Source organism: Dendrobium catenatum, unplaced genomic scaffold (genome assembly GCF_001605985.2).
Source record: "Dendrobium catenatum unplaced genomic scaffold, ASM160598v2 fragScaff_scaffold_384, whole genome shotgun sequence".
NCBI classification, from domain to species: Eukaryota; Viridiplantae; Streptophyta; class Magnoliopsida; order Asparagales; family Orchidaceae; genus Dendrobium; species Dendrobium catenatum.
The window spans coordinates 964,202-975,837 of NW_021318846.1; the positions used below are offsets into that span (position 1 = coordinate 964,202).

General features: G+C 32.4%; 1 long non-coding RNA gene across 1 annotated transcript; it reads left to right on the plus strand.

Annotated features, from left to right (window-relative positions):
- The first annotated feature begins 8,123 nt into the window (after window positions 1–8,123).
- On the plus strand, window positions 8,124–8,820 carry LOC110096961. The gene is made up of 2 exons (XR_002303156.2): window positions 8,124–8,494; window positions 8,605–8,820. It is a non-coding gene; the product is annotated as an uncharacterized LOC110096961 (long non-coding RNA).
- Window positions 8,821–11,636: the final 2,816 nt, after the last annotated feature.

Below are 11,636 nucleotides of genomic sequence, written 5' to 3' on the forward strand. Positions count from 1 at the left end.
AAGATTTTTTGGATTTTGCTTTTGGTGGCACTTCCACCCTAGCCCTAAAATATGGACCTGCTACATCAAAAATAAGTTCTTCATATGGTCTACTCATTTGATCTTCATCTATTGTTTCAAAAGCTATACATGAGTCAGCATAAGTATCTCTGTGTTGCTCATACTTTCCATGTGAGGTCCAAATCCAGTAGTCTAGAATAAATCCCCTATGATATAAATCAACCATTACGTCATCTGGATTAAGGAATGCTTGATTTTTTTTGCTTCGAACATGGACATATAAACATGCCATCAAACTTAAAATTATGGTAGTTAAGATGCAACTTGAATAAAAGCCTCAACTCCCCGTATAAATTTATTTATCAATCCTCTTCAACCAGGTAACAATCTGTTATACATCTAATATCTCTCTTATTGGATAGTAGTTTGGATGTTAAAGTAAACTTTCCCTATAATATAGTTGTGAAATGAAATATTAGAAAAGATGTACCTTGAATCTTATTTAAATCTAATAAAGAAACATCATTTTAAATATTTTTTTAGCCAAGTCTTCTTAATTCTATATCTACCTTTCTTAATATTAATAAAATCTTATACCTCTACTTTCCTAATTGAGTCATCAGAAGGATGTAGTTTTAATAAAGCATGCAATGTCTCACAGCCATAATATATAATTTTCACTTAAGTTTGAGGAGAACTTTTCTTAAGGCTCAAGAAAGACAAGGAAAGTCTATAGTGCCTCTTAGCACCTACTAAACATGCTTTATTACCTAGGTAATCAATGGAGTACATCTTTCTTTGCAATTACTTGCTCTTTTTCAACAACTATAATTAGAAAGCTAGACAAAAATTGGACAAAATGATGGACCTCCACTTCCCTATATGGAATATAATTTTTTCTCAAACTATATTTTTATAAATACTTAACCTTTAACTCCCTTTCTAGTCTTATCAACAAGAACAATATCATCAACAAAAAACAAAAGAAATAACATCATACCATGACTTAAGTAAAATGATACGGGCTTAAGGTTTTCTAAAAATTCAAGTTTACCTTCAACTCCCTCCCTAAACTTATCAAAAAGAAGTTTATCAATAGCAAAATTAAAAAATTAAGATACATCCTCTTACAAATGTCAACCCAAAACATCTATGACTAAAGAAAAAAAAATCTACAAGCATTGGTGGGAGATCACCTTTGGGGAGTTCGTAGGCCGAAGAGATGGTGTCGGCAGCCGGAGTCCTACAGATGCAGGTCAGAGGGTAGGGTAAGGAGTAGCGTATGAAAAAAAATTCAATAATGCAAATAAATGAGGAGGAAAGGCTGGGGTAACCAATTTTAGGTCAACTTTCAGAGTTTTTCCAGCTTTTTATGCCACCAAAAAAAAAAAAAACTTAACACCTGTGGCCAAACCACCAGTAATACTCGAAGCCTAAAAACATTGGTGGAATATATGGCTGTCAATTTATCACTAGAATTTCTAGCAATGTATTATTAAAAATCATCGGTTAAACCATCCATTAAAACGGGCTGTCTAATTATCTGTTTAATGGCCAGTATTACTAGCAGTCAATTGGCTGCTGGTAAATAAAAAATTTCCTGTAGTATGAAGGAAATAGGTTCATTATTTAGTGGTGCCAATAATAACCCCTTATTTTTTCACCAGCTTTCAAATTCTTCAAGGATAATACATAGGTATCCTTGTAGGAATTATCTTACTAGATTCAATGAGCTCGATAAGCCCGTTAAAATTTTCTTCTTGACATTCTCGAGATTTGTAGAACAAATTTTTTGGTAATTATCTTTACTTAAATGAGGCTTATAAAACATTTAGAACTCTTTAACATTATGTACTTAATAAGGGATGGTTTCTTTGAAATGTTGTAGTGAAAGAGGCAAGAACATAAACATGATTTTTTAGATTGACATGCTACCTATTCTTTTTGAGAAGACACATCCCATAGGTATAATATGAATCTCAGCATTCCACCTTCTTTTTCCACTTAAATATAAACTAACAGATCTTTTTAGATTTGGTGGGGATGATATAATCCTCCTATGTATCACTCCACGAGTGAGGCACAATTTGGCTTGGTTTAGGCACCAGGATAAGTTTAGGGAGTGTCAGCATTGCCTTATTTATCCCCACTTATTTCTTCTCACCTTCTTGTTTTGAAAACTTTAAAGCTTTTGAGTTTAACTCCTTTGCTTCAAGTGAGCGTGATGGCTTTGGCTCTTTTATTGTGAAGTACTTCACGTCATCATATTTTTTCTCATTATGGACTGCAATGGATTGGATGTCATCTGAAACCCAAAACTCCTCTCTGTCTTTGAGGTACATCATCCACTAGTATAGTGTTAATGAGATAATATAAAAATCATGGAACTAGGCGTATCCTAGAAGTACCTTAAATGAGGTTTCTATATTAATCAAATGAAATTTAACCTTTGTGTAAAGTTCTTAGAATATGAACAAAACTTTGAATGATCTTATAATTTTCTATCCCTTCTCATTAAAACCATGCACTATCACATTATCTAGCCTAGGCTGCTATAATCAAGAATTAATGATCTCAGTATTTTTAAGCTCATAAGATTTATGGAGGATATGAGGTAAAAAAATGTCTTACTGATTATGATGACATCACTCTTTGTAGTAACATACGCAGGGGTGATTATTATCTATCATCCCAAGAATCAGATGATCTTCAGTAAAAGTGATGATTGGTTCGTCTAAGCCAATAGTACTTCAGTCAAGCAATAATCATCAAATATAAGATTAATATCTTTCAAGATTTTCAAGAGTCTAAAGAAAAGTTTTTCTAAGATCTTTAAACCTAGAGAAGGCTTCATATATATCAGGTTATCCTGGAATTATTCTCAAATGGGATAAGTTATTATAATCTATCCCTTTATTTATGGCAAAGTTCTTCTTGGGATCTTTATGAATAATTTCTTCATTAATTACTATCACTTTTCCCTTATCTTTATTGGACACCCCTTTCTTTAGTAGAGATAATAGTACTTTTCCACTTTTTAACTATACTTGGGCAACTTCTTCTAACTCAGGTTCACCTGGTGAAAAGACTCCTGAATTAGCCTCTATTGCCTTTGAAGATTCATTTTTTGATTTAGAATCATCACCCAACTTTACAAGCTCCATCTGTTATGCTATATAAGGCTTTGAATCATCCCAAAATTGGAAATATAAACCTTCCTCTAAACTATAGTCCATTGGTGACATCATTAGACAGAGCTCAAAAGACACTTTTTCAACATATTCTTCTTTTAATGACCTATCTGATGTCACAAAAATGAACCGACACATCTCTCAAGGAAGTTAGACTTTATTTGCTTCTTCTACTTCAGCTACTGTAATAAATTGCATAAAGTCATTGAGCTTAATATGACATCTTATAATTTTGATAGTAATCATCCAAAATGTCAATAGCCTTTGAAGTTGCTATCTTCTTTTACCAGTTTGGTTCTTCTCTTGGAGGATTTTGATTATTCCTAACAAGACTTTAACTAGCTAACTTTGCTAGGGTATTGTTTGAGAGTAGATGCTTGTGCGACAAGAAAACCTTTTATGTCAAGCACATGAATTAATAGAAGACTTCAACGGTCTCCCATTGCTCCTTTTGAGCTAGTTCTTTTTCTATTCTTCCTTTTGTTGGGGGTATGGAATAGGACATAAACATTCAGGTTGATTCCTTTTTTGAATGAACTAAAACATTATCTAGAAAAGTGAATTCTCGCTTTTCATATTTTCTTTCTAGCTAATCCTTGATGAAGTGGCAATTTTCAATCGGATGGATAATTACATGATGATATGGGAAATATTTTGACTTGCCAAGATGATCAAATTCTTTGGGCTTCTTGCTTTCTCGCAATTTTAGACCCGCTATGAGTGCTTTTTGAAACAACTTGGTGATACTTTCCCTCTTGAATGGATACTCTTTATTCACATTCGCTTTAAGGGATGGGATTCTTTGATCATTAGATCCCATTATTTGTAATGGATGTTCTCCTCCTTTGAAAAAAAATTTGTGGCTTTTTATTTTCTCTGTTTGCTAGATTTGGCTAGGGATTAAAGTTAGCTAATTGTTTTCCTCTATCTTCTCTATAAAAAGTTTATTTTCTCTTATCGACATTATTTTCCACTTGCTTTCACTTATCAGTCCTGTAAGAGAATGTGGAGAGGGCTTCAACCTTATTGGGGTCTAGAGCTTTATCCTTCTTAAATTTGTAACAGTGGCTTATAGTTTTTTGCAGTTTAACATTTTAATTTTGCCACACTATCCAACAAATATTGGAAGGTGGTAATAGAAGCCATGTAAAATAATGATTGCATCTTATTATCATTTTTTCCCATTAATAATTGAATGATATACTCCTCTTCAAACTATTGTTTATATTTTATACTTAGATTATCCTAGAGGGATTTATATTTGGTTAATAACTCATCTCTTTTCCATTTCTCCAAGGCAAGGTCAGTAATGATAGTTTTCTATGTTGCACTTGGGAACCTCTTCAAAAATAGCGTCTCAAATTCTATGAATGTCTTTATATAATCATTTCAAAATTTAATCTACCATTTAAAAGTAATCAAAGTTAAACTATTGATGAATTATTGGAAGAGCAATGCATCGATGCCTTCTGTATTTCTATAAGTGGTTTTGAATTGTGTTAGGTGCTACTTTGGATTATTATTGCAACTAGAGGTATTGAATTTTTGGATAGAATTCACCTTTGGATATGACACTTGGTCATATTCTATTGAATTTGGGTGACCTTTACATAAAACCTTCTCCACCTAATGAATAGCTACAACAGCCTTGATTGCCTTATTAATTATACCCTCTAGGTTTGCAACTAATATAGGCTCAGAGGTTCTCTAGATAATCTATGGAGTGTTGTACAGGATTGCTATGTTGCTACTATGAAGATTTAGTATGAGTTGAGGGATCAAGTAGTAAGTAGCAGGAGATGTTGTTATGTATAAAGATCGGATAGAAGGAGATAGAGAGTTATGTTTATTGAATAAGAATGTTGATTGAGATTGGATGGGTCAGGTAGGTGTAGGAGAGAGCTATTTAGGATTGGAGGGATTGGGGCTGAGGAAGGTTGAATGGAGCGGCGGTCTTCGATTCCATGCGCTCTAGGAGATGGAGGTAGATATGGAAAGTGGAGATCTAAGAAGAGAGTTGCTCAGCATACTTAAGTGACAAGGTCTTAATAAAGTGAATTAATAGGCTCAACTTGTATAGACAAATAGTTGTGGTTGGAGGGGAATTCAGCTACTTGAACAGCTATATGAAGTTTGATCAAAAGTAGAGATCAGCTCGGGTGAGTGTATCATGTGAGGAGGAAGAGAGTCAAAGCAAGCAGCTGACGGGATCAAAGTAGGTGGAATCGGTAGCTCATTTGGGAGATATTTAACAAAGTATGAAGGATTTCGTGATTGGAAGAAGTGGAACAAATAGGTCGTTCCATTTTTTTTTATCAACGAGAGTGGAGCTTGAGCAAGGCGAGTCGCAAGGTTTATGGGAGGAGATGCGAATGTTGCTGGGATTTTTTGGATTCAATCAAAGTCGGGGCTGGACATTTGAGGCTGGTTTAAATTGAGTTAATTTTGATTTTTTATATTTAATAGTAATAATAATAATTATTATTATTATAAAAATAATTATTATTATAAATAATAAAGAAAAATGAGTGGGAATCTCATTTTCACTTTGATTTGCATGCCATCATCTTGTTATGCATGCCCTCGCCTCATTTTGGGTATTAACTTCATCATTTTTGGTGAATTTACTTGGGAGAGTTTCATTGGATGAAATTATAGTCATCTTTAGGTTACTTCGATGTTTCGAATGCAACAAAGAAGTCCATTTTGCTCTCGAACACCATTTCAATAGTGTTGCGGTTAATTTGGGGTGTCGGTTGTCGATTTTGATCTTTCTTGCTCAATTGGACTGTGAGGGACTCTCTCATAGGAAAATTTGACTCTTTGATTGCAACGACATAGTTTGTTTGGCGATCAAAGCTCATTTGACAACTTAAGTGAAGCGTCATGCTCATGGATCATCACTTATATCACCAAGTTTGCCACTTTTTGCGCCCATTTCAATATATGGGTCAACAATGTGAGTTTATAGAGAAAACATCTGAGTGGAGGGAAATATATATAAAAATATTTTTACTGGATAGCATCATAGTTCAACCATATATTGTCGTAGTGTTGCATGTCAAGTTTAAAATTAATATAGAATCGTGTGTCGACATCACAGCTGGCATTTTCAGTGCCACTGTGCTCTAAACCATATTGTTTCAGTGTTTAAAGGTGTTGCATGACTGTGCTATAGTTTGAAACTTTGTGAAGGTTATTAAACCTTTATGAACTATCCCGAGGCTAATCAAGAGGGGTGTGAATTTGATATTTAAAAATTCTTTAGGGAAAATGAAATCATTTAAAAACCTTTCACACCGACATAGGAGAATCTACAAAGTGGATGTAAAATTAAGAAAATTTCACAATAATGAAATAAATCAGATTTTTCAACCACAAATATAATTACAAAAAAATAAACTAAAGAAAATAATCTGAATGAACACACCAGAATTTATAGTGGTTTGGACAACCTGACCTATGCCCACTCCTTCAAGACTCCCTCTCCAAATATTGCACTAAATAGTAGTGACTCTCCTTTTTCTGTTATAGCAAGGAAGATAAGCCCTTACATATGCAATTTCACCAACTCGGTGTTGCAGAGAACCTGACTCTTTTAAATGCGGAGAACTTCAACTCTGTTTTCATCCTCCAGGTATTGGTCACTGAACCACAATACTATTATCACTCTCAAGGTTATGTTCGAAGAACCACAATTCTATTTTAATCCTCCAGGTGATTTTCAAACAAACACAATCTTTGCTAAAGAACTTCTTCTCCGGAGTCATAGAGAATCCAGGCGCTTATAGATATTAGGTAAGATTCTTGCTTTGAGGAACCTTGTGAATCTCCACATAACATCTCCCTCACAAAATCTCTCTATATTCTCTCATAAAGGTCTCCTTCTCTCCCTCAAGGCTCTCTCTCTTGAAGTATAAAACAACTAAAGATTTTCTAATGTAAGTATTATAAAACCTTAAGTAGTGGACTTCAAGAAACCCTAATTTTTAACAGTTTTATCTTCTGTTCATATAGTATAATACACGTATCATACCGAATGATCAGTGGAATTTATACTTAACCAACAAGTTCGTGTAGACAAACTGTTCAACATTTATAACACCTTATATAGTACGATCAAAAGATCGTTTGATACTAATTATAGAAATTCCTTCTATTTGTTTGGGTTGACTATTGGCTTAACCAACTTCACACACTATCGATCTTCTAGCACTATAGACATCGTACAATATGATTAGTACAAAAATCATTGATTTTATTTAGTTTGATCTCTAGGATTACCAATTTTATACATTATCAATCGTGTATACAAACTCAATCATATAATATGATTAATGATAATAATTGTCCATGATTTGATTGCTTGATTTTGAGGGATTAATTCATAAAGATTTTAAATAGGGCATACATTACAAACCAAATCGTACTTATAATCAGTATATAATTAGTATCTTTCTTAACCGCTAGCTACAAGGGTTTTGATAGAGTACAATAGATCGTACAATACAAATATAAGTCATACAGTATGAAGCCAAAATTATATAGTATAAATTACTAAATAAAAATCTCTCAAAAATATTTTTGTCTCTCCCACTATATGTGTGTAAGGTTACTCAGCAATCATATCCACCAAATTACTTGATATGACTCAAAATGGGAAAATACATAATAAATTGAAAAATACATATTGTAACCCTAGTCTACCCAGTCTGTAGCTGATCAAAATTGCAAGTGAATGGTGTACTAATTTCCTGAAACATTAGTATACACAAAATAAAATAAAATTTCAAAAAAATAGTAATAACATAATAAAAAAAATTGTTATCATCAAAATCACAATGTTTGGATTAGATTTGCATCATATTTTAAATATCAAATCATATTTTTTAAATACTTTTCATATTTTAGAAGTTTTTAATCCTGTTAAGATGTTTCATAGATATATTCATCCACATCTCATCTTTTGCTCTGCTAGAGTTTTCTTCTTGGTTGGGGCGGCTCTCTCCATGCACTCGATCTATCCACTTCCACCTCCATTTCTTTTCAGGGAAGTTTCCTTCACTCTCATGTACTCTAATTTTGGCTTTCTCAATTTTTATGCTTCTCATTTGGGTTTTTTTTTTATGTTTTACAATTTTTATCAGTTTCATCTGATTCTTTCTTTTGTTTGCTTTTCATGTTTTCAATTTTGTGTCTTGGTTGATTTTTTATGGCTAATCAACCCCTGAGTGTTCTGATTTCTTAGAGTCAAAGAAGTCCTCTAAATCTTTTAAGGATGATTTAGCTTCAAGCTCTTCATCGTATGCTTTTTCTGATTTATTTCAGTCAATACATCATGGTTTATCTTCTCTTTGGACCATTGAAGAAGAAATACTTGCATTAATTGCCCCCTTCAAATTTCCTTTTGTAGGTAAGTTCTCAATCAGACGTCCTTCCTTGGACAATATCCAGAATTTCAAATTTTCACTTAAGTTGTCTGAGGAATTCTCTATGACCATGCTTGATACTAGGCTTGTGCTTATAAAATTATTTAATGATTTGGATTACAATGGTATCTTTACCAGGAATGTTTACAATGTTTTTAACTGTTATATGAAACTCATTAAATGATATTCGATTATTGACATTGCGATTGCTCTCTTTTTTCCTGATTAGATTGCTTTTCCTTATTTGTGTCCTCGCCTATTTACTCACAGAATCCTACATGGTTTGTGATCCCTATTCGGAAGGCCATTGTAAATTGATAGTGCTACCGTGGCTAGCTCCTGACCGTACGTGTCTCGTATCTTGGTTAAACTAAATATCACAAAATGGTAACTAGATTTTATTTAGTTTTGGCATAAAAATATGGATATATTCAGAAAGTTATTTTTAGTGATACTCCTTCATTTTATGAACACTGTAAGGATTTCGGCCATAGTAAAATGGATTTCTTTCATTTGCATCTAAATTTGTTAAAAATATAACATGGTGATAAAAACTAACTCTTCTCCCTCCACTCAGTAAGCTAGACATGAACCGCTTAATCTTAAAGTGGATAGTCCTATTAATGAAAAATACCTTTTGTTCAAATCCCTAGCATGGAGTGCCCAGAACCTCCTAAGGTCGCTAGTCAGTTAAATGCTTAGAACATTTTTACGGCTAGCACAAAATCTGGTAATGGTATCGTCCCCCATAATTGCTCACCTATTATTCCTTAAAATATATCTAGTAGCATTGATCTTGTGCTTGCAATACCTACTATTTCTAGTAATAAGGATATACTGGGTAATATTAATTATGTGAATAACGAGAATGTTGTTTATGATTAGTTAGTTAATCTATCTATTAAACATATTAGTGATGGAAATGGTTTGTCTACCTTGAATATCATTAATGGTGGGCCTAACTTAGTTAAACTAAATGTACCCAATTAGCAAATTTTTAGTTCCAATGATATGGCTACTTCATCATTTGATGAATCTCATTCTAATAAATCTATTTTTTCTTGGGAAGAAGGGGAATAAAGATCTAATGTTGATGCTCATTGAAAAGGTGAAAATGTTTCTATTTTAAAAACTCGGCATTCTTCTTTTGATGATTTTAAATTAATACGGTGTAAATAAAAGAAAAGAAATAATAAAAAGAATAGGTTGGATGTGCTTGCTTCCCAAGCAAGGAATACTAGATATAAAGCTACTTTTAAATCTATTTTTTTTAATTATTAAGTACCATATTTGGAATGTTAGAGGAGTGGGTAATAGTCGCTCTCGTTCTCGTATTTATAACCCTTGTAGAATCCATAATGTATCTTTTTTAGCTATTTTGGAACCCCTTATTGATTCTTCTAAGCTGGCTTTGTGTTAGAAAAAGCTTGGTTTCTCTTCTTCTTTCTCTAATTCCAACAAGAAAAATTTGGCCTATTTGGAATGCTTCTATTAAATGTTCTTTTTTAGTTAATTTTGATCAAGTTATTCATTGTACTTCAAGCATCAACAATCAGTTACTTTTTGGTTATATTTGTTATCTTAGTTTCTCTAAAGCTAGTCATTTTCCTTTACGGAATAAGTTATGTGAATTTTCTTGTTCTTCGAGAGGTCCTTAGTTTGTTGATGGAGATTTTAATATTTTTTTTGAATACTTCCTAACATTTAGGTGTTACTCCCAATTTTTCTACTTGGATGATTTCAATAATATGATTTTGGAATGTGGTTTGGTTGACATTAGATTTTTGGGTTCTAAGTTTACTTGGTCCAATAATTATCTTTGGCAAAGGCTTGACATAATTCAATTTAATTTTGATTGGTTGCTGCCTTCTCTTATACTATGGTTTAGCACTTCAGTAGAACTATTTCAGATCATTATCCTCTTTTAATTTATATAAATACTAATATTCTTAAAATTTTTACTCCATTTTGGTTTCAAAATATGTGGCTTTATTCTTTTGATTTTCTTAAAGTGGTTGAGCCAATTGGAAAGCCCCCTTAGATTAGTATGAGGGTACTAATGATATCATTTACTATCTCTCAAGTTCAAGCGGCTTAAATAGGTTCTTAGATGGTGGAACAAGAATGTGTTTGGCAATTTATTTGAAAAAAATTTAAAGGCTGAGGACAAGGTTATCTGTTTGGAGGAAAATTTTATACTTAATAATTCAGATGTGAATAAATTTGAGTTATTCAATGATAAAAAAACTGTTTTGGATTTGCAATTTATGGAAGAGGAATATTGGCAGAACTATTGCTAAATATATTTCAGATGGAGATTGCAGTACCAAGTATTTTCATACTTGTCGTAACAATAAAAGGGCTAAATCTTTTATTCGTAATATTAAGCTTCATTATAGGTTTTATTTTGAGAACGAAAAGGATGTTGCTAACAGAAATTGATTACTTTAGGAATATTCTAAGTATCTCGAAAAATGTGGATCTTGTTAATATCGCTTTCATTATTCCTTTTCTTATTAATGATGAGGAGAATTATTTGCTAAATAAATGTCGTGAGGATATTGAAATCTTTAATATCCTTATGGATATGAACAAGGATGTTGTTGCTGGTCCTGATTGATTTACTTTTCATTTTTCCAAAAATATTGGTTTATCATTAAAGATGATATTTGTAGAGCAATTAAAGGTTCTTTTGGGTAGGCTATTCCTAAATAATTTACTAGCACTTCTATTGATCTTAATCCTAAATGTGATAATCTATCATATTGGTCATATTATAGACCAATTAGCTTATGTTCTACTTTTAATAAGATTATTTCAAAGATTCTTTCTTCTTGGATGTCTCATTTTCTGGCTAAAATTATTTCCCAATATCAAATTGCTTTGTTAAAGGTAGAAGTATTGTGGATAATGTTTTATTAGCTCAAGAGCTCATTCATGTAAATAACCTTAATGTTTTTGGCAAGAATATGATGATTAAATTAGTTATCTCTAAAGCATATGATAATATCAATTG